This window comes from Tiliqua scincoides, chromosome 12 (genome assembly GCF_035046505.1).
Source record: "Tiliqua scincoides isolate rTilSci1 chromosome 12, rTilSci1.hap2, whole genome shotgun sequence".
In the NCBI taxonomy this organism is placed as follows: domain Eukaryota; kingdom Metazoa; phylum Chordata; class Lepidosauria; order Squamata; family Scincidae; genus Tiliqua; species Tiliqua scincoides.
The window spans coordinates 16,454,811-16,477,973 of record NC_089832.1 but is presented as its reverse complement, the minus strand read 5'-3'; the positions used below and the strand labels follow the sequence as shown (position 1 = coordinate 16,477,973).

At 47.6% G+C, this 23,163-nt stretch overlaps 1 protein-coding gene and 1 pseudogene across 1 annotated transcript in view; both read right to left on the bottom strand.

Annotated features, from left to right (window-relative positions):
- The window catches only part of COL4A5 (collagen type IV alpha 5 chain), a 115,222-nt gene that overhangs the window by 76,867 nt on the left and 15,192 nt on the right, over positions 1 to 23,163 (bottom strand). The window lies entirely within an intron of this gene.
- Positions 12,406 to 12,524, bottom strand: LOC136663479 (5S ribosomal RNA; annotated as a pseudogene).

Here is a 23,163-nt window from a genome sequence, read left to right as displayed (position 1 = left end):
CAGCACACTGAGAAGGTGTCAAGGCACACCATCGGTTTCTTCACAATTGTTAAGGCACATCGCACTGCCAACAGGGGGCTCACATCCCCCAATGGCCCTATTAATAAATGACCCTCCCCGAAACTCTCATGGCACACCTGCGGACCGCCTGCAGCACACCAATGTGCCACAGCACATCACTGCAGTAGGTCACAGTGAGAATTAGATGGACCAATGCTTGACTCGGCTCCTCTGACACTACGTATAGACGGGATTCCAAGTCTGTAGTGCTGGAAACATCCTTCAGGATCCGGCCTAATGATCACAACTGCAGGCAAGTAAATTAGTAACCCTGAATTCTCTTTACCTCTTACCCCATGAAGACCTTTGAGGAGGCACAGAGAACTAAGGGCAGCCACAGTCATGAAACAAAGTCCAGCATGCTCTTTTTCCCCATTGTCCACAGCGGAAAGAGCAGAGAGAGAGATTTTAACAAGACTTGATTGCAAGTTCATAGACTCAAGAGAATCAGCTTCCTTCTTTCGGATATTGATGCATTTACAAGTCACAGGACCTTGTTATTCAGAAGATACCAGAAGCCTTAAAGGACAACTGGAGAAAGAATCCACCTTGATTTTAGTGATTTTGATTTTCCAATCAGTTTTTAAAGTACTTTAAGCCAGTGGGTTTTATTTGATGGGCATCTCATTCATTGCTTCCGGAGGTGTTCCGAGACACGGGGAGGCTATGCGCGGTTTTCTTGAGCCTCAGAAAGCCTCTGAGAGACCATTCTGGATTCTTCCATTGCCTCCTCGCACTTCAGAAGATGCGCACGGCCTCTCCATGCTTCAGAACGCCTCTGGAAGCAACCAGAAGGCACTTCTGGCCACACCAGGAGATCTTCTGTGGGTCCCTCCAGCCATGGTCTCGGAACCCACAGTGGGTCAAATCAGTGGGTTCTGAATCCACAGATAAGGGGAACCCACTGTATGCAAACAGTGGCTCACATTCCATTGTTAACCTGGCCAAGAAACAGCCCTGACCTGAACCCAACAGGAAATTTGTGGCACTGTTTGAAAAACTTTATACAAATAAGATGCCCATCAAATAAAAGGCAAATTAACTGAGGCCATAATTGCTCCCTGGCACCACCTAATAGCAAAGGTAAGAGCTTCAGACACTTGTTGGCTCAATGAGATGTAACTGTGCTGCTGTTTTAAACCATAAAGGCTACCCATTAATGCTGATAGTAGTGTGGGTTTGTCATGGTTGTGGTATTCACAGCACAATTTTTTTCTGCACTGCAGATATTTGAATCCTGGCTTTGGTATTAAATTCAGCATCAAATTCTTTCAATTGATATATAAACATTTGCATTTAGTGAAACAGAACAGTTCCTATAAGCCTGCAAAGTTGCGAAACGTGGAAGTTTCAAAGGGTTTCCACCATTGTGGCCACTACTGTAAATGAAACGAGTTGTGACAGCACCACATCCTCCCCAATGATGATCCACTGTACATCTCAGCAGAACTTCATGCAAACTAAGTATAAGGTAAAAGCAGCCAATTCTGCAAGGCCCCAGAGAGAAGGTTCTGGGAAGAGGACCAACAATCGCCCTCTAATGGGTCCCAGGAGGCCTCCCACTCCAAAGGAGGTCCTGGGAACACCATCCTATCGAAGAATTGGCTGATCAAGTCTCCCAGCACTTGCTGGAAAGACCCAATAAGGCTAGCAAAATTCAAGCTTCAGCCCAACAGTGATGGACTCAAGCCACCAGCCTCTAAAGCCACTGAAGTCTCTCAATGGCATTCATTGCCAGGTTGAAAACCAGAATGAGCACACAATAACAAAACACAGAAATTCTCCAGCAGCAAAGGCAACCTGGACACAATTCTACTGAAGGTGAACCAGCAACTCCTCAGCTCAGCCTGCAGAGTAGTCTAGATCAGCGGATGGGTCCACTTGAGTGTTTTGGGAGCCAAGACATTAGAGTGGTTCTGGAGTTGGACTGAGATCCAACTTAGTGGTTCTGGAGTTGGACTTAGATCCAACTTAGTGGTTCTGGAGTTGACCTGTTGACCTCACAACAACCCTGTGAGGCAGGGCAAGCGGAGAGATAGGGACTGGCCCACGGTCACCCAGGAGGTTTCATGCCTGAACAGGGATTTGAACCTGTAACTTCTAGGTCTAAGTCCAATTCCTAAACCACTACACCATTCCTGGCTCTCCTCCTTCTCCTCCCCTGTTCTTCCCCACCCCACTTTCTACATACTGCTATACCAGGAGCATCTCATTCAAGCATACCTTTCCTGGTTAGCATCCAACACCTGGTATTTTGACCCACAAGGATGCACAATGATCAGAATGATTCTTCTTTTGATAAGGAGGCAGTAGTTATCTAGCCAGAATTTAAGAAGTGGATGCAATATTGGGCCAAAGGGCCATAGTCTTCCAAGAACTGGCCACCTTCTTTATCTGAATGGATTCCCCTAATCTATGCAGCCAGAATCCAAGACATCATCCCAGACTAGCTACCTTCCAACCACACGTTGTTCCCCCTGTAGGAAGATAGTACTGCCATGAGTGTTACAACATCAAAAACTATTTGCAGAAAGACTTCAAAGCCTCTTTATCTTTGAATGAAAGGTTCGCGGAAAGCGAGTGGCAGCATCTCAGCTCCAGTGAAGTGGCTTAGCAAATCACATTCTTCTTAAGTAGGGGAGTTTACAACTTATGTAAGGAGAGAATGCGGAGAGAGCAGGCGGAGAGCAGATTTTATTCCCTCTCTCACAACACTGAAACCAGCCAAAGAAACTGAACGGCAAGAGATTTAAGGGCAGGCTAAAAGAGGTACTTCTTCAGCAATCATTAGCCTGCGGGATTCACTGCCACAAGATGGTGGCCACTAGCTTAGACGGTTTGAAAAGAGACACAAATTCATGGAAGACGTGGCTTCTTGTGATAAATCACATTCTACCTCCAGTGCTCAGGCTCAAGTTTTATCCGCTTGTGAGTTTTCAGTGGCATCTCGTTGGCCGCTAAGGAATGCTGGACTAGATGGAGCCTTGACTGAAAAAGCTAAGCAGGATCACCTAGGATGGTTACCAGAGGCCACTGGCTAGAGATGAGGGAATATGGAGGACTCAACAGACAAGAAATGGGTAACAACATGAATACCAGAACGGTGTTTTACAGATGCCTGTGGAAGCCTGGAGAATGTTAGAGCTGTGCAGTCAGGACGGTGATTGCACCATGAAGGGAAACATCTAGAGCAGTGATTTTCAACCTTTTTTCATCTCACGGCACACTGACAAGGCATTAAAGTTGTCAAGGCACACCATGCTACCAGTGGGAGGCTCCCATCCCCATTGGCCCTACTAATAAATGACCTTCTCCCAAATTCCTGTGGCACACCACTCACGGCACACCAATGTGCCACGGCACAGTGGTTGAAAATGGCTGATCTAGTGAAATGGAGGGGCTTTTAATGAGTTTCTCTCCTAGGACAACACTTGTTAGAAACCCCATTTGAAAAAAGGGGGGGGGGGTTTATGGACAGACTTCCTATGTAAACCACCTTGAGTCTATGTGACTTGTGTCTATGAGAAAGGCGGCATATACATACCATATTAAAATAAATAAGTAAATAAATAAGATGCATCATGGGAAATGTGACTATCGCAGCAGCACTGAAAGGGTTGCACAATCTACCCATTCATTTCCAGAGGCAACTGAAGAAAGCTAGACACCGTAGCCCTCTGCGACCAAGGCAGAGGTAGGTATGGGGCACGCAAGGTATGGGGGGGGCCCCTATCCACTATATCCTTTTTGACTCTCAGGTAAGTGGGCAAGAGGACTGTGTGTACCTTCACTGGTTCAAAATACTGCTAATCCTCTTTCTTTCTTTCAGGCCTCCAGAGTCCTTGACTGAACCACAGAAGTTCTTTCATAAGATGCTACCTTCCTCCTCCCTGCTGTCAGATTCACAAGAGGCTCCTTATAAGTCAGCCCAAATTCACCGAGACAACAGAGATTAGTTGTACTCCCAGAAACAACATAGGACAATAAAAGGAAGGCACGCCAGGGCGGGGAGTGGGGGGGAGACGAACAAGGTGAAATTCAGCTCAACACCTGCAGAGCTTCTGTTAGAGGGGATTCCCACCTGCCCAGGCATGAACTACCAGGAAAATGAAAGACATTCTGACAGGCAGAGGAAGAGCTACTGAACACAACAATATACTGTTACAGGCCAGCGCACAGATCCATCTGCGCCTGAAAGTCGGATACGTTAACGCCGTCTCCCGTTAAGCGTAGCGCAACCCTGCGCAAGAGACCTTAAACCCTCCAAGTAGCCCAGGCTGGATTTTATCTTTGGAGTCTCTCCTTCCCTCCCCTCTCACCGAACTCATTCGTTTTTATAATTCTATCCAAGTTGGGTAAACTATTCGGGACCGAGACAGAGAGTCGCCGTACAGGGCACTTTAGCGCAATAAAATCTGTCGCACGTCCCACCCCTGCCTTGCACAAGAGTTGCCCCCAATTTTTTAACAGGGTTCATTTTTCACAGCGGTAATAGCCCTCATTACACAAGGGTGTGGGTCCTAGAAAAACCACAAGCTCCCCACCATCATATTTCTTGGTCAAGAATGGAGGGTTATGTCTCCTGGTCTGCCTCCTTCAGTTGCCAGCTTATAGGAGGAAATATGGATTCTTGCCCATGTACATGTACATTGCCCATAAAAATCCATTATGGGGTACAAGCCATGATGTGTATGCGCAACCTCCTGATTTTAGGAATGGGTTAAGTCAGAATGCCAGATGTAGGGGAGGGCACCAGGATGAGGTCTCTTGTTATCTGGTGTGCTCCCTGGGGCATTTGGTGGGCCGCTGTGAGATACAGGAAGCTGGACTAGATGGGCCTTTGGCCTGCTCCAGTGGGGCTGTTCTTATGTTCTTAACTACAATTCCCAGGAGGCCTTGCAGGTCTCTTGTTATCTGGTGTGCTCCCTGGGGCATTTGGTGGGCCGCTGTGAGATACAGGAAGCTGGACTAGATGGGCCTATGGCCTGATCCAGTGGGGCTGTTCTTATGTTCTTATGTCTCTGAAAAATAACTGATATAGGAGCTCCTTATGAAGTTCATGTCAGAAAGGTTGGCCACGCTAGACATGGGGGATAGGACAAGAGTCCACACCCAGTAGACTCACCTGCCTGATTCTTGAAGTCACCCCCAATGCTCACTGTTGTATGGCAGCAACCCTCTCTTGGTTGAGAATGGTACCCCAGCCCTACTTTCTCTGGCCCTCCCCATCCACACCCGGGCACCTCACAGAAGAGGGGGCACACAGAGACCCCCCAAGAATGCCCATTCAAGTATGTGGAGGCCAGGAGAAGAGGACAACCAAGTGGATTGCTTGACCAATGTAATGAGCACTGCTGAAGGCAGCGATTTTCAACCACTGAGCCATGGCGCATTAGTGCGCCGCGAATGGTTCACAGGCGAGCCACGGGAGTTTGAGGGAGGGTTATTTATTAGTAGGGTCATTGGGGGATGTGAGCTGCACCTCACCCCTCTGGCAGTGCGGTGTGCCTGGTCAATAGTAAAAAAGACTGATGGTGTGCCTTGACAATTTTAACACCTTGCTGGTGTGCCATGAGATGAAAAAGGTTGAAAAACTGCTACCTTCAGGAGCTTGGTCAGGTGCCTTCTGACTCCAGTGGCCCCCAAAAGCTTCTAGGGTGACAGTGGGCAGTACTACTGGCCCATTCGCCAGTCACAAGATCTATTTAGAACGCCCAGGTGCTCCAACCCCCGATGAACAAAAACCATTTTGCATTCCTGATGTCATTCTTGGCTCATGGGGAGGAGGGGGGATTGCTGATCAAGAGCTTGTGGTAATCTTCCAGCTACTGAGAAATGGGCTGCTGCCCCCCCTTCTGCAAAACAGGCAGGCCAGGCTAGATACCATTGACGTTGTAGTGGTTTGGGAGTTGGACTTAGATCTAGAACAGCTATTTTCAACCACTGTGCCGTGGCACACTGGTGTGCCGCGAGTGGTCTACAGGTGTGCCACAGGAATTTGGGGGAAGGTCATTTATTAATAGGGCCAATGGGAGATGAGAGCCCCCACTGGCAGCATGGTGTTGCCTTGTCAATTGTCCAAAACCTGGTAGTGTGCCTTGACCATTTTAGTGCCTTGCCAGTGTGCCAGGAGATGAGAAAGGTTGAAAATCACTGATCTAGAAAATGCAGCAGGTTCTGAAATCCCCACTCAGCCACAAAAGCTTTCTGGCTGACCATGGGCCAGTCGCTATCTTTCAGTCTTGCCTACCTCACAGGGTTGTTGTGAGTACAAAAGGAGACAAGGAACCGTGTACGCCACCCTGAATGGCATGGATGAAGGGCAATATAACAATGAGGAAAAAATAAACAAATTTGGGGGAGGCCCTCATGGAAGGCCTTGTCAAGCGGGGCACCAAAACCCAGTGTGGGCCCTGCCCCCTTTCCAGGGGGGACGGGGACACACGACTAAATGTTTCACATGAAGGAGGTTTGATTCAGTTCCACAACTGCATTATTGCAAAACCTTCTCAAGACTTCATCGGGGGGGCTTTCAAGGTTTATTTTCTTAAAAAAACAAGAAGAAAAAATTTCTCCAAGGCCATATTGCTAGAGGGAATTCTTTAGACCAGCGTGGTTCTCCAAAGGTTAAAATTACACCGCAAAGGTCCCTTTACATCCCGAAGCGCCGTCCCTTTGAAGTCCGCACAATGCTCAATCTGTTCGGACTTGCCGGGGACATTTTCGCTGCAATACGAGTCCCCCACCATTCCGGACGGGGAGCACGCAACCCACACAATGGGTCAAAGCAACCTCAAGGCATCCAATTATCGGCGGCCAGCTTCTCTCCTCCAAAGCAAGTCAGCTCAGTAGGATCACTGTGAGGTTTGCCTGAACAGATTGGGGGCGGGGGAGAGGAAGGGAAACTAGTCCAAACACCTATAAAATAGCACTTAAAAAGAAAAACCTACCCACCCACTGGACCATCCAATCAAAGTGGGACATTCAACTGCCTCTTCAACCACTAACTTACACAGCAGATGCACACAAGAATATATCACCAGTAGAGACCACGGCCCAGGTCAAACCAAACCAATTCATATATCAAAAGCTGAAGCAGCTTCCAAGATGTTCCCCTGAACCTGCGTAGAAGGAGAAATTGAGCCTGCTAGCTATTCTCCCCCCACCCCCCACTACGCACATGACACATAAAACTATGCACGTAGGCCGATTCAGACATGTACCCACATGCATGCAGAGGCCAGAGCCAGCAGTTGCTGTCTTGATTCGGTCTGTCCCCATCCTCCCCTTTATGCACATCTGAAAAGTGCCAATTTCTGAACCTATTCCAACAGAATAGAATCGTGAGAATGGATGATGGCCAGATCCCAAAGGATCTCCTCTATGGAGAACTCGTGCAAGGAAAGCGCCTTACAGGTAGACCACAGCTGCGATTCAAGGACATCTGCAAGAGGGATCTGAAGGCCTTAGGAGTGAACCTCAACAGGTGGGGAACCCTGGCCTCTGAGCGGCCCGCTTGGAGGCAGGCTGCGCAGCATGGCCTTTCCCAGTTTGAAGAGACACTTGGCCAACAGTCTGAGGCTAAGAGGCAAAGAAAGAAGGCCCATAGCCAGGGAGACAGACCAGGGACAGACTGCACTTGCTCCCAGTGTGGAAGGGATTGTCACTCCCGAATCGACCTTTTCAGCCACACTAGACGCTGTGCCAGAACCACCTTTCAGAGCGCGATACCAGAGTCTTTCGAGACTGAAGATTGCCTATTACTCCAACAGAATCATCAGCCATCTTACAGCCCAATCCTATGCACGTCTACTCAGAAGTAAATCTCATTAGAGTCAATGGGGCTTACTCCCAGGAAAGTGCGGATAGGTTTGGGCTGTTAATGGCAAAAATAGGGTAGAAGAAAGCGTGCAGTTTTTAAACAGATGGAATTTGCTCAGATTTTAAGTATCACAAGCTGCTTTTTCTACTTTTTTTTTTAAGAGCGTTTTTCATCCTCTTGGACAGGGGTGTCCAAACATTTTGGCAGGAGGGCCACATCATCTCTCTGACACTGTGTCGGGGGCCGGGAAAAAAAGAATTAATTTACGTTAAAATTTGAATAAATTTACATAAATGAATTTATTAGAGATGGAGCTTATATGAATGAATGAAGGTCTTGCAGTAGCTCAAGGCCTATAAAAGGCCTTGCACAAAGCAAGGCCAGCCTTTCCTTCGCTGCCACTGCTGCATCACAGATGTGAAACATAAAGTAGTGGAGGGAGCCCTTGTCCCACAGCTCAGGTGAGAGGTTGAACAGTCATCCTCACGCTGAGAGCAGTTACGTTGGGCCAGCATGGGCTTCAGCAAGTCTCCAGAGGGCCAGAGGTTCATTGGAGGCTGGGGACTCCTCGCGGGCCGGATTGGGAGCCCCCAAGGGCCGCAAGTGGGCCCCGGGCCGTGGTTTGGGCACCCCTGCTTTTGGAAAACGCTTCCCTCAAATTCAGCATCGTCTTGGGTTCATTTCTAATACCTGGAGATGGGAGAAAATGGTGATAACAAAATAAAAACACATAGCACTGCTTCCTGCACTGTAAATAAAAACAAAAAACCCCAAAACCTCTAAAAAAACATTTTATTTGGTAATTATTTATTATTTAGTGGGGGGTGCACAGGTAATGATTGCAGCTGCTGACACAACACCACCTATACCACCTACCCAGTACACTTTTAAAGGTGTAATAATTTGTCATTATAATGTAAGTTTCAAATAAAAACACATAAGGCCGCTTTCTGCACTTCTAACTTGGGAAAACACCGAAATCCATAAAAAAATAGAACCGTTTCCCCCCACCTCTGCCGATACCAGATTACGGCCCCATCAAGAATCCCACCGAAGAGGTAGAACTCAAGTGGACAGGAAGTCCTGCAAGTCAACAGGAAGTCCTCATCGAAGACGCAAGAATAAACGGGACCCGCATCAAGCAACTGTAAAGGATGGCTGAAAATACAACACTCTCCAGTTCCCACCTCTCCAGGCTCAACATCCCAATATAAATACATGTGGGGCTTGAGTTTCAGTGGTTGGCATCCAGCATAATTTGCTTTTCAGGAAATCTAGAGTTTGTTTAAATGATATGCAAATTTGTACATCACAAGCTCCCCCCCACATGCAGGATCCTCAGAGGATACCGTAGGCAACTCACTGCAGCCTCTCTGATATACTGGTGGTTGGCAACCTTCAGTCTCGAAAGACTCTGGTATCGCGCTCTGAAAGGTGGTTCTGGAACAGTGTCTAGTGTGGCTGAAAAGGCCAATTCGGGAGTGACAATCCCTTCCACACTGGGAGCAAGTGCAGTCTGTCCCTGGTCTGTCTCCCTGGCTACGGGCCTTTCTTCTTTGCCTCTTTGCCTCAGTCTGTTGGCCAAGTGTCTCTTCAAACTGGGAGAGGCCATGCTGCACAGCCTGCCTCCAAGTGGGCCGCTCAGAGGCCAGGGTTTCCCACTTGTTGAGGTCCACTCCTAAGGCCTTCAGATCCCTCTTGCAGATGTCCTTGTATCGCAGCTGTGGTCTGCCTGTAGGGCGCTTTCCTTGCACGAGTTCTCCATAGAGGAGATCCTTTGGGATCCGCCCATCATCCATTCTCACGACATGACCGAGCCTACCCGGTATTCCCAGGCAGTCTCCCATCCAAGCACTAACCAGGCCTGACCCTGCTTAGCTTCTGAGATCATGGGTTTTCTAAAGGTGGTTTTCTATACCACCGGTTTTTATTTTGTTATCAGCGTTCTTTAACCTGTGGGTCGTGATCCAAATGGGGTGGCAAAGCCTCATTTTGGGGGGGGGGGTCACAGCACCCTTTTCAAAAGCCTGTGCAAGAGAGGGCTTGGATCCCATCCAATCACGGTACTTTCTTATCAAAACCATGTCCTGGATAGAATCCTGCACAGCCTCTTCTAGCTGTCTTGCCCCGCAGCTCCCTGCAACGGCTTCTACCTCACAGGGTTGTTGTGAAGACACAAGAGGTGGAGGGGAAAAGGCAGGCAGGTGGGCAGTGATGGAGGTGGGATGAGCAGATAGGGTCCCGGGAGGGGGTTGTGATTGGCAGTGGGTCCCCAGTCTCATTATTTATTTATTGGGGTGGTAGGATGAAAAAGGTTGAAGACCACTATTCTAAAGCCCAAAAGATGTCCAATATTCTCATTTTCAAAAAGGCAATGAAAATTGGTTTGGTGTCTGGATGTCTTTATGATAGTCTACGAGACAGTTTCACATTAAGAACATAAGAACAGCTCCACCGGATCAGGCCATAGGCCCATCTAGTCCAGCTTCCTGGATCTCACAGCAGCCCACCAAATGCCCCAGGGAGCACACCAGATAACAAGAGACCTGCATCCTGCTGCCCTCCCTTGCATCTGGCATTCTGACAGAGCCCATTTCTAAAATCAGGAGGTTGCACATACACATCATGGCTTGTACCCCGTAATGGATTTTTCCTCCAGAAACTTGTCCAATCCCCTTTTAAAGGCGTCCAGGCCAGATGCCATCACCACATCCTGTGGCAAGGAGTTCTACAGACCAACCACACGCTGAGTAAAGAAATATTTTCTCTTGTCTGTTCTAACTCTCCCAACACTCAATTTTAGCGAGTGTCCCCTGGTTCTGGTGTTATGTGAGAGTGTAAAGAGCATCTCTCTATCCACTCTGTCCATCCCCTGCATAATTTTGTATGTCTCAATCATGTCCCCCCTCAGGCGTCTCTTTTCTAGGCTGAAGAGGCCCAAACGCCGTAGCCTTTCCTCGTAATGAAGGTGCCCCAGCCCCATAATCATCTTAGTTGCTCTCTTTTGCACCTTTTCCATTTCCACTATGTCCTTTTTGAGATGTGGCGACCAGAACTGGACACAATACTCCAGTTGTGGCCTTAACATAGATTTGTACAACGGCATTATAATATTAGCCGTTTTGTTCTCAATACCTTTCCTAATGATCCTTGGAAACCAGTTGCTGCTGGCCAATGACCAGGCAGAGGAGATCCCAGATTCGGTCCCGCAACAGATATGGCAACAGGACAGTACAACGATGGGTGGAGGTCTCTGCAGCAAGAAGTTTCACAACCCATCCCCTCACATGGGTATTGGCTAAGAGGCCCAACCAGGACTTGCTGAGCTCGCCTCTTGCCTCTTTCACAAGCTCACAGGTGGCCTTGGGAAACCACTCCCTCCCAGCCTCCACACCCCAGCTGCGGCTTTAATGAAGAGCAAATTGTGTTGCTTTTCGGATCGACACTGCCAAAGTTCCCATCTGGGGCTGCTCCCACCCAGGTCTCCTTTGCTCCTGCCCATGCAGAAAACCAGCTCCTGGAATGCACCACTTCCAATTGCACTTGGCAGCTGACATGATTGAAGGCTCCCCCGTGAAAGCTTCCCACCTACAGAAAGCTAGAGTGTCAAGGCGGAGGCTTGGCGCATGCACTTTCCACCGGTGTGCCAATTTTCCATGTGCGAGGAATCGCTTGCACAGGCCAACAAGTATTTTGCTGTCTTCACAGCTAGACCTATTCCTGGGTATACTTGGAGGGCCGATTCCAGGCACGGCATCTGTTTGGACACATCGTGTCTAGTTTCGGGGATACGGCATGGCCTCACTAGTGAATGGTTCAAGCAGCTTCCTCGTGAGGAAGTCTACACCATGCTTGAACCATTCACTAGTGAGGCTATGCCGTATCCCCAAAATTTAGGTATGATAGGGCCAAACCGATGCTTTTTTTTTTTCTTACTCAACACACTCTTCTCCTTCCCACTTCTGCCTTTTCTAGTCCAGGAAGCAGGAGAAGTGGCTGCCACAGCAACAGGTAAGGCAGCGCACCAAATGCTGCTTCCCCTTGGGAGACACTAGAACTTGGACCAACGCTAAGCACAGAGCAACAGGCTTTTCAATGAAGCACCAGCTACCAGTGATATTCTAAGCCACCAAGCCTACCCACAGGCATCTGTACTTAAGGGGGAAGTGTTGCCTTGCTGTACCACTGTAGGAGGACAAATGAGGAGGGGAGGGTCCTTCTCCCAAGATCGTTGTCTCCTGGGAGTGGTCCTTCAGCCAGTGGGCAACCTGACCGAACCTGGCAACACCCCTGTGTAGCACATTAAACACTGGTTGGCAACCTTCAGTCTCGAAAGACTATGGAGTATAAGCCTACAGCACCCGGTATTCCCAGGCGGTCTCCCATCCAAGTACTAACCAGGCCTGACCCTGCTTAGCTTCCCAGATCATGGTATAAGCCTACAGCACCCGGTATTCCCAGGTGGTCTCCCATCCAAGTATTAACCAGGCCTGACCCTGTTTAGCTTCCGAGATCATGGTATAAGCCTACAGCACCCGGTATTCCCAGGCGGTCTCCCATTCAAGTACTAACCAGGCCTGACCCTGCTTAGCTTCTGAGATCAGACGAGATCGGGCATCTGCAGGGTAACAGTGTTCTGTTCCTTAAAGACTAACACATTTTATTTCAGTATAATCTTTCGTGCATTTGAGTTCATCTCATCCCATGGAAAGTGATGAAAGTGTTCAGTTGCACAGTTATTAGAGAACTGAGAGAAGGTTCATATGGACCCAAAGTCCACCTGAATCAGAAGTCCATCTACAGCAGCACTGTCTACACCGACTGGCTGAAGGTCTCGAGGCAGAGCTACCTAGTCAAGGTGTGTCGAACACAGAGTTTTTAATCAGTCCCACGGGCTGTCCTAGCACCAACATCAGCTGCTCACAGCTGTCACTGCTGAAAGGATAAAAACGATAATTGGGCTCTCCCATATCTTGAAAATATGGCCAAGATTTGCATATTTTCCCTTCATTTGCAGCTAATGAGTTCCTAATGACATCACTTTCCAGCTCAATGACATCACTTCTGGACCTCGGCAGCCACCGTGAACGCACTTCGGCCCACTGTATGAAACCAGTTTGACACCCCTGAGTCCATCCAAGTTTGGCACTCCTGAGCTAGGCTGAGATGCCAGGGATTGAAATGGCACGCGCAGCAGGTATTTTATCACAGAGTCACAGTCCTTTCCAAGTTGGTTCATGCCGGAGATCAACAAGCCCACCCACACAGCCAAGAGAACCACCTTAAGTGTCCAGGACGTGGAGACAAAGCAGAGGCAAATAAAGAGAAAGACACGCATTAGATACCCCGGGGTGGGGGGGAAGAGGGGGAGAAGATAACAGAGGCTGTTCACAGTGCCGCCCAAAGCTATAGAAAACATACTTGTAGCACAGACATCGCCTAAGAGAACACTAAACATAAGCAGAACACTTATTGTGCAAGGAGCATTTGAGATTTTTATCTCTATATCTTTAAAGCAGCACACCCTTACAAGACATGGCACGTCTCCGCCATTCTCAAGCTAATTCTCAACCCACCAGCTGTGGCTCAGGGGCCCCTGTGGAAAGACAGACTTTCCATGCCTGTGGCACCCAGGTAGAGAGCAGGAAGGCAGGGTGCTACCCAATGATGACACTACAGTCCCAACACCACCCCCCTTCCCGAACCGTCCAACCCTGCAACGGGATACTCTGCCCGGTTCCTCAAGTTAACACACAATACTGCAAAACTAACATACCAAGCCGAAAGTTTGTGCAGAAAGTTTGCAACCTGTCGCTTGTACTCAGCTGTGGTTTGGCTTGGTCAGAAGCCAAACTAATTCTGCTTCGGCACCTAGAGATGGGAGTGAAGGTCCATTGCAATAACGAATCCGTTGGAAATGGAAGAGGTGCAAAAGAGAGCGACTAAGATGGTTACGGGGCTGGGGCACCTTCCTTATGAGGAAAGGCTACAGCGTTTGGGCCTCTTCAGCCTAGAAAAGAGACACCTGAGGGGGGACATGATTGAGACATACAAAATTATGCAGGGGGTGGACAGAGTGGATAGGGAGATGCTCTTTACACTCTCACATAATACCAGAACCAGGGGACATCCACTAAAATTGAGTGTTGGGAGAGTTAGGACAGACAAAAGAAAATATTTCTTTACTCAGCGTGTGGCTGGTCTGTGGAACTCCTTGCCACAGGATGTGGTGATGGCGTCTAGCCTGGACACCTTTAAAAGGGGATTGGACAAGTTTCTGAAGGAAAAATCCATTACGGATTACAAGCCACGATGTGTATGTGCAACCTCCTGATTTTAGAAATGGGCTATGTCAGATGCAAGGGAGGGCATCAGGATGCAGGTCTCTTGTTATCTGGTGTGCTCCTTGGGGCATTTGGTGGGCCGCTGTGAGATACAGGAAGCTGGACTAGATGGGCCTATGGCCTGATCCAGTGGGGCTGTTCTTATGTTCTTAATCCAAGGACTGCTAAATAATCCACACTGTGTGTTTTGTACAGTGCTCTTAGACATCCCCATAGGAACTGGCGAGAGAAGCCACCTTTGTTCTCTGGTTCACCCCATGGCCATTTCAATTCTATGCATTTAAAACTGAAGGTAGACAGACGCTGGGACAAAGTCCTCCGCTTAAGTGCTTGAGATAGGGAAGACATTTGAAACACATTTCTGCTTCTGTACATCTAAGTTTCAGTTTTCTGCCCACTGCCAATCCCCACTTAACTGAAGGGCTCAGGCACCTGCATATTCCCCAACCTAAGGGAAGCCCACAGCTTCTCCAATTTCCTTGGAGGAAGACTAAGTTGCTAAATGTCATTAACAAAACACTGCAACAACCAGCCGTAGCAAAGCCAAACTGTACCACATCTGTTGAACCGGCTCAATAACGGGAACCAAAACAGCCCCAAAATGCCTTGGACCTTCTTGGTAAGCTTGCCAGCCCTCCAGGATTGGCCTGGAGTCTCCAGGAATCAGCTTTCATCTTCAGATGTCGACCGAAAGTAATCCTAGAAATGTTATCAGGCCTCCATGCACTTCCAGCATGACATCATGCTGAGAAAAAAATTTCCGGGAATAGCTTCAGAGTTGGCAGTCCTATTTTTTGGTGTGACTGAGCTGCTCTCCTGGATTTAATTCACTTTGAACCCCATACAGAATGTTTCACATCTACATGGTCTACACTCTTTGAACCTTGGGAGGGGGGCACCTTTTTCTCGGGTTTTATGATTTGCCCATTCATCCCTGCCCCAGGTAACATTTTCTAGAGAGGCAAGCTGGTCACTTACCAGGAGCAAATTATTTTCTGTAATGGTCCCAGAGCTATAAAATCCTGGGAAGTCTGTCTCTCTACCTTTGGCCTCATTTCAAAGGCAGGAAAATACATTTTTATTCTGCCAGGTATTTGGAAACCAGATTTATGCTGTTACTTTTATATAACTGTTTAAATGGATTACTTTTAAGTGGTTGTAATTTGATTTAATTGTAGACTCACCTTTTTTTGTGTGTGTGTAAACTACCATTTGTGTCTGAAAAGGTGACTTGTTAATAAGAAAGTAAGCCATGTTTAAACACTGAAACCAAGGAGACAAACCGGTTGTGACTAGTTTAAGCCCAATTAATGCCCACGGACTTGGTTATCCCAACTTCTCCAGGATAGAAGCCATTAAAGCAACGAATGGGACCTTGCTGTGGAGACAGTTAAACATTAAATGTAGTAAAGAAAGAGGCCTTTAGCTCTCTTACAAGAGAACAATTACATTGTGTGTGTGTCCCCATATCCACAAGGGTTTGGTTCCTGGACCCACCAGAAGTGATGTCATGAACCTAGAAGTGATGTCATGGTCAGCAGTGACATAATCAAGCAGGAAAACTTTTAGCACCCCCCTACTATGACAAAATAAAATCAAGTAAATTAAAAGTTTACAATAAATATAAAATAAAGAAGAACACTCCTACCCTCCCAAGCAGTTGCTGATCTGTTTAAAAAAAGATTTCCCATACATTCCAAAGGCTGCCATCCTATCCACACTTACCCAGGAGTAAGCCCCATTGACTCTCATTGTTAAAAGCTAATACATAGTAGCCTGTTAAAAGCACAGATCTGTAACAGTTCCCCAAATGCAGTCACATACCATGGCAGCATCAAGTCTAAGATATTAAAAATAAAATGCACAGGGAAATGAAATTGGCTTGCGACCAGCCTTGTGGGTCCTGACCCACAGGTTGAGAAACATTGCTCTAGAACAAGAACATAATGAGACCACCAAATTACAGCGCTGGACTCAACATATATAGTCCTCTCTTTTAATCGGTGGGGGATCCGTTCAGGAGTCCCTGCGGATATGCAAATCCACGGATACACAAATTCCCGGTCACTTCCCGTTTGACAGACCAACCATAAGGAATGTTTAAGAGAGCTGGGTAAGTTTAGCCTGGAGAAGACTAAGGGGAAATACGGGAATCATCTTTAGGGTTGCATCACAGAAAGAGAGGACTGCTCTCTGTTTGCCTCCTAAGGACAGGGCTGGAACCGAAGGGTTGAAACAACAGGGAAGTGGATTTTGGCTAAGCAGGAGGGAGAATTTCCTAGTTGTGAGAGCTGTCTGGCTCTGAGACAATCTGCCTCGTACTGTTGAGAGAACTGTAAGCACTGGCTGGATGGCAACCTATCAGGGATGCTGCAGCAGTTGCCTGCATAAAGCCGGGGGTTGGACTAGATGACTGCCAACTACATCATTCTACAACTCATATGGCATCGGAAAACCAGGCCAGTTCTGCTACATCTTCTTAAAAACACATAAGAAGAGTCCCCCCTGGATCAAGCTAAAGGCCCATCTAGTCCAGCTTCCTGGATCTCATGGTGGCCCACACCAGATGCCTTAGGGAGGCGTCACAAGACAACAAAAGACCCGCATCCTGGTGCCCTCTCTTACATCTGGCATGGAATCTTGAGGGTGTGGAATCTTACACCTCCCTTCTCGATGGCATGGAAACATTTACCGTTACAGGAATCCCCTGGTATCTGGGGGGATTTGTTCCTGCCTCCCCCCCCCCATGGATACCACAGATAAGAGGGAACCCTACAGTAAGTATAGGGTTCTTCCCTTGCATCAATTACCTTGCCTTTGTTCTTGATTTTACAGATTGCCAAAAAACCTTCTGGCTTTCACAGGTCGCTAAAACGGGGCTGTGATGAGCAGGCGGCATGATAGAGGGAGAGACTGCCGAAACAGTAACAGGAAGCCCATCTGCCTGCCTGCTGGTTGGGTTCCCATTTCAGCAATCTGTAAAAGCAAGAAGGTTTGCAGCAAGGTAATGAGCACCGGGGAGGCATGGAGAAGCGCGGATAACTGGATCTACGGATACCGGGGAACACCTGCATTTCAACGTATCAGTATGTTCCATGACAGTGTCGAGCCCATTTGGCATCCCCATTCAGGCTGCACCCAGGGCAAGCCCCACTGTCCGCCCGCCCTAGTTACACTTCCGCCTCACTCGCAAGCACCATGCGCCTCCAGCAAAGTTGGCATGAGCTATCCCGACAGAGCTCTTTTCCCAGGCTGGCAACCAGCAGTAGTCGCTTTGCTACTCTGGAGTATCAAGTAGCATTTTCAAGCGCTCAAACTGAGATTGTGAGCGACTGCGGCAATTGCTTTAAGAGTTTGCACACCTCGGAAGCCACCGCAAAAGAGCTCCGTGCCAACGCACCCAGATTTTACACAATGGGTCCTCCTAATCTGCGGGCTTGACACCTGTGGGTTTGAATATCAACGGAGGCCGAGGCCATGTTAGAGGGTCTAAGAGGACTTTCCGGAAGCACCTTTCAGGTGTAACTGGGAAGTCTCAGAAGGCTTCCCAGAGGCTTCTGAAAGACACTTTTGGTTTGTCAGTGCCACACCCCCAGCACAGATTTCACTATCTGCAAATTCTATACTCATGGGGTTCCTGGAATGGATCACTATGGTTACCAAGGACCCACTATACCATTCCTACTGAGGCAAGTTTGTGATTATTCCATACCCACCAAGGACGCCTTCAAGCCAGTATCATTATCATTTCCCCTTCCACTTTTACTGCATGCGTCAAGAGTTATAATCTCCTTTCCTCTAGATCAGGGGTGTCCAAAGTTTTTGGCAGGAGGGCCACATTATCTCTCTGACACTGTGTCGGGGGCCGGGGGAAAAAAAGAATTAATTCACATTTAAAATTTGAATAAATTTACATAAATTAATATACTAGAGGTGGCACTTATATGAATGAATGAAGGTCTTGCAATAGCTCAAAGTCTATAAAAGGCCTTGCACAAAGCAAGGCTGGCCTTTCCTTTGCTGCTGCTGCATCACAGACGTGAAACAACAAGCAGTGGAGGGAGCCCTCATCCCACAGCCCACACAAGGGGTCAAGCAGTCGCCATCACGCTGAGAGCAGCTGTGTCAGGCCAGTGTGGGCTCCAACAAATCTCCGGAGGACCAGAGGCTCATTGGAGACTGGGGGCTCCCTGAGGGCCGCATTGAGAGGCCTTGAGGGCCGCATGTGGCCCCAGGGCCGGGGTTTGGCCACCCCTGCTCTAGATCAGTGGTTCTCAAACTCTTTAGCGCCAGGACCCACTTTTTAAAATGACCCTCTATCAGGATCCATCTGGCTTTAAGAGGCTTAAACAAAGAAAAGGCGATCTAGAAAGACATATCTATTTAATTACAAGCAATATTTTATTTATTAAAGAAAAACCCTCAATCAATTTCTCATAATGAGGCAACCTTAATGAATAGCCTTAAGGCTTGAGGGGCTTAGTTATGTGATCCAGTCTTCACCTGCCCAGGCTCCCCATCACTGATGGACTTGGGAAAAGACACTCAGAAATTTACCTCCCTTTTTCGACACAAGCTTGCAAACTGCATGGGCTCAGCTGTTTGCTGGGCAGTTAGCAGCTCTCTGATTTTTCAATGGCCTCAGGGCTTGAGGCCATTAGTTATCTGATCTTTCCATCACCCGACCCACCAGAAATCAGGTCCCAGCCTGCCCCGTGGGTCCCGACCCACAGTTTTGAGAAACGCTGTTCTAGTCTAAATCGTGGTAATCTTTTTTCCCAAAGAAAGCCTCAAAAACTAGTCAAGAGTCTGCTTCTTTCCAGAGTTCCTGTATTCTGCAACACATTCCAAACCAGGACATTTTCCAAGCATGACCAAACCCATCAACAGTACTCAGTCTCATTGCCAGCTCTGAAGTTAGATTAATTCATTAAGGTTCACTTCAGAAATAAAATCCCAATTTAAACAAAAAAGGCATTTCATATTTACATCAACTCTTTCAAAAAAATATTTGGCTGTCATCAGAAGGTTCTGAAGAGAAGCCATACATGTCAGCCTTGGCCAGAAGAGATGATGGAAATCTCTTGTCCATGACATCTAGTAATGGCACACAGCTGGTTTCCGGATTCCCACTGTCTTTCACAACAACATCCATGGTTAAAAGAGCGCATTGACAGATATGCATTCGTCACTTGAGGACCCACTAGGTGGGTCAAGAGCCAATTTCAGATGGGTCACACAGCATCTAGGTCAGTCACCTATGTAACCGTTGTAAACACAGGTTACAGAGCTGCTGGGCAGGGCAACATCCTGGTGGGAGAAAGGCATGGTGCTTTGCTCTGAATAGGTGGGTAGATGGGTCGCTGGAAAGGGGAGAGGGCCGTGAGGTTGGAGAAGGGTCCAAGTCTGCATTCTGCTTTGACTTTAGGGCTTTGAATTCCAAGCTACGGAAAATAACAGCGCAAGTGCGCTGTGAAATGGGACCTTTGACTAACTGCAGCTTAGTTTTGAAGCCTAAATTGATGATGTCACTTCTGGCCATGACTTCACTTCCAGGTTAATGACATCACTTCTGATGGTCCTTCTAAAAAGTGGATCCCAGTGCTAAAAAGTTTGTGAACCACTGGCCTAGAGGAAATCTGAACCTGGGTCTTCCTGGTCTGACACTCTAACCATTATACCTTACTGCCTCTTTTCCAGTTGGGCTGCAGCAGGGCTACTGAGCCTCTTTAGCCAACATGCTTCTTGGGCTCATCCATCGCCCAGGGTAGCCCCACCTCACCTACTTCATGGCTGGGATGGCCCTGCTAACAAGAGCTATAGAGGGACAAAAAAAAACCCCACCACTTGACCTTAAAATACTTAACATGAAATTGTTTCTCTTGCAAAAAGCATTCCTCAGGTGGCAAGTAACCAAGTGTGTCTTTGGCAGTACCTTCAGTCTGCCATCGCCCGAGGGCACATTAAATTTCCTTGCTTTGTTGCAAACAAGAAAGGCAACTGTGCTGGGTTGGGACAGGCGTGGCTTTGCAACAAGTCACAAGATTTATAACTTGGGATTTCCTTTCCCTCTAGCCACAGTCTCCATCGCACTGAAAAGCCGCCATTGTGCCAACAGTAACTCCCATAGGGAGCATTTAGAAAAGATTACCGTAGTTACGATATTCATTATTACCACCATGCGATATTCATTATTACCACCATGCGTAATCAGGACGAGCACCTGGAGATCCCAAGACATGCTCACATACCCAGGATACCACAATTGCACTTGCCATTTCAAGAGTTCCACTGCCCTCTGGGAAGGGTCATCAGAGAAGCCCAAGCCCCTCTCTCTAGCTGGGGACTTGGAATGGGGGAAGGATCATCCGTGTATCTGGTAGAGGGATCTTGAAGGCCTTAGGAGTGGACCTCAACAGGTGGGAAACCCTGGCCTCTGAACGGCCCGCTTGGAGACAGGCTGTGCAGCATGGCCTTTCCCAGTTTGAAGAGACACTTGGCCAACAGCCTGAGTCTAAGAGGCAAAGAAGGAAGGCCCATAGCCAGGGAGACAGACCAGGGACAGACTGCACTTGCTCCCAGTGTGGAAGGGATTGTCACTCCCGAATCGGCCTTTTCAGCCACTCTAGACGCTGTTCCAGAACCACCATTCAGAGCGCGATACCAGAGTCTTTCGAGACTGAAGGTTGCCAACTATGGTAGCTCTGGAGAGCCTCTCTCCAGCTTCATCCCTTACTATAAAAAAACTATTTTTACATTCCAATTGCCACCATTAGCTTACCAGCGCTTGTGGTAGAGTTGGCTAAGCGTGTTATTTCTCAGCATTAAAAAAAATAAAAATCACCATACTGCAGTGTTTCTCAAACTGTGGGTCAGGACCCACTAGATGGGTGGCGAGCCCATTTCAGGCGGATCAAAATTCATTCCAATATTTTATTTTTAGTAGATTAGACTTGATGCTACCATGGTATGTAACTGCATTTGGGGAACTGGGACAAGACCTGTACTTTTAACAAGCTACTATGATTATTCTTTTAACCATGATAGTAAGTGGGACTTACTCCTGGGTAAGTCTGGGTAGGATTGCAGCCTAGGATTGTGAAAAATTTTCCTGCTTGATGATGTCACTTCCGGTCATGACATCACTTCCGGTGGGTCCTGACAGATTCTCATTCTAAAAAGTGGGTCCTGGTGCTAAATGTTTGAGAACCACTGCCATACTATATTTTATTTGCAAATATAGCCAAGGTTTATCAGTATGCCTTCTCTTTCTCTCTCCCACCCCCAGACAGCTCTGCAGAGTTGCAGAATTTGGATATCAGCCACTGAGCGTAGATCAGTGTCTCTCACATTAGGAAGAAATGGGACATCTGTCATTTTCAGATAGGACCAAAACCAACCATCGCTCACTTCGTTAGGCAGAGTCCTCAAATGGCCTGCAGGAGGCCAGGCAATTCTAACTGTCGAAACATGTTGAAAGAAAAGCAGAAGAGAAGAGAGAGATACATGAAGACAGAAATGAACCAATGCCAACTTGGCCCTTTCAAACACAAGGGGCGTTCTTAGGGTGTAGACAATGGAACAAAAGTTACAATTGTTTTAAGAGGTATGATTGCTTGGGATCTTTAAAAAGTGCCAGTCCTAGGTTGCTGGAGCCCTCAGGCACTGGCTCCCTCAATGCCAACAGTCCCTCAATGCCAACTCCCTCCCAACCGTCTCTCAGTGCCACACTGAACACTGCCACCCTGCCCACCCAAGTGGGTCCTCTAATGGCTAAAAGACCTCAGCCAAAATTGATCTAGCCAACCCTGGATGTTACCCAGGGCAGGGCTCGCAAACCTACAGCCCCCAAGTATATGCTTCCCCTCTTGGCAAATAAGTTCTTTCCATGATTCCCTGTCACAGAATTAGTCACACTCACAAGATGGTCAAACATCTTCACCCACGGTGGTCAAACATTAACCCCTAACAAAACCCCTGAGGTTCATATTTACATGCAAGGAAACTTCACGGTTCCAATAGTTCTCCTACCTACGGAACTATCCAATGTGGATGAGAGAGAATATAAGCTAAGTCCAGCTTCACTCTTGCTGATTTAAAAAGAGCAAGGTAGCAGAAATAGAGGCGAAGTTAAATAACTGCTGAACATCATACTCTGCAACTCAATGAGGAATTTCATGTGCTCCTTATTGACCAAACACAGGTCCTGTTTTCTGGATCTTCCTGTTCCTGGCAAATAACTCGGAGCCCTTACTTCATATTCAGGTCTATTTAAGGGACTTTAGGGTACTTTCAGGTCAAAAAAGGGACAAAAATAGGGACCTCATAAAAACTATGGGAACATCAAAAGTGTCACTCAAAAGAAAGTTGTTCTTTAAAGATGCACACACAAGCCTCTACCACTAAGCCAGTTAAGGTCAAACAAAAAAAAACTTTATTCTTTTCAATGCATATTAACATATGCATATTAAGTTCATATTAACCCTTCCATCTTAACCCTTTAAGCTTGTCTTCTAATGCGGCTCCAGCATTCCCTGTCCAGCGTGCAACAAATTGGGTGGGAGGTTTTGCTTCCCAAGCAGAGCACCACACAGCCACTTCCAGAAGCTTGGCAACCCAGATGTTTGGCAATGACACGATGATGTCATCGCCAAATGTCTGGCCCCTTTTCCCAAAAAGGTTGCCAATCCCTGCTTTAGGGGACGTGCAATCCCATCCAGAAAGGATGGGCACCGGTCTACAGGCAAGCCACCCACCAACAGCACCTCAGGTCACTGGCCCTCACTCAGCCCATCACTGACTCCAGACATCAATCTCACAGTCCCATTGCCACACCAAGCTTCAGTGAAATGGAGAACTAGAACAACTTATGCCTGACCGTTCATCCCTAGAGGAATCCCTAGAAGATCAGAACTTCTCAGAAGTTTCCCATAGATA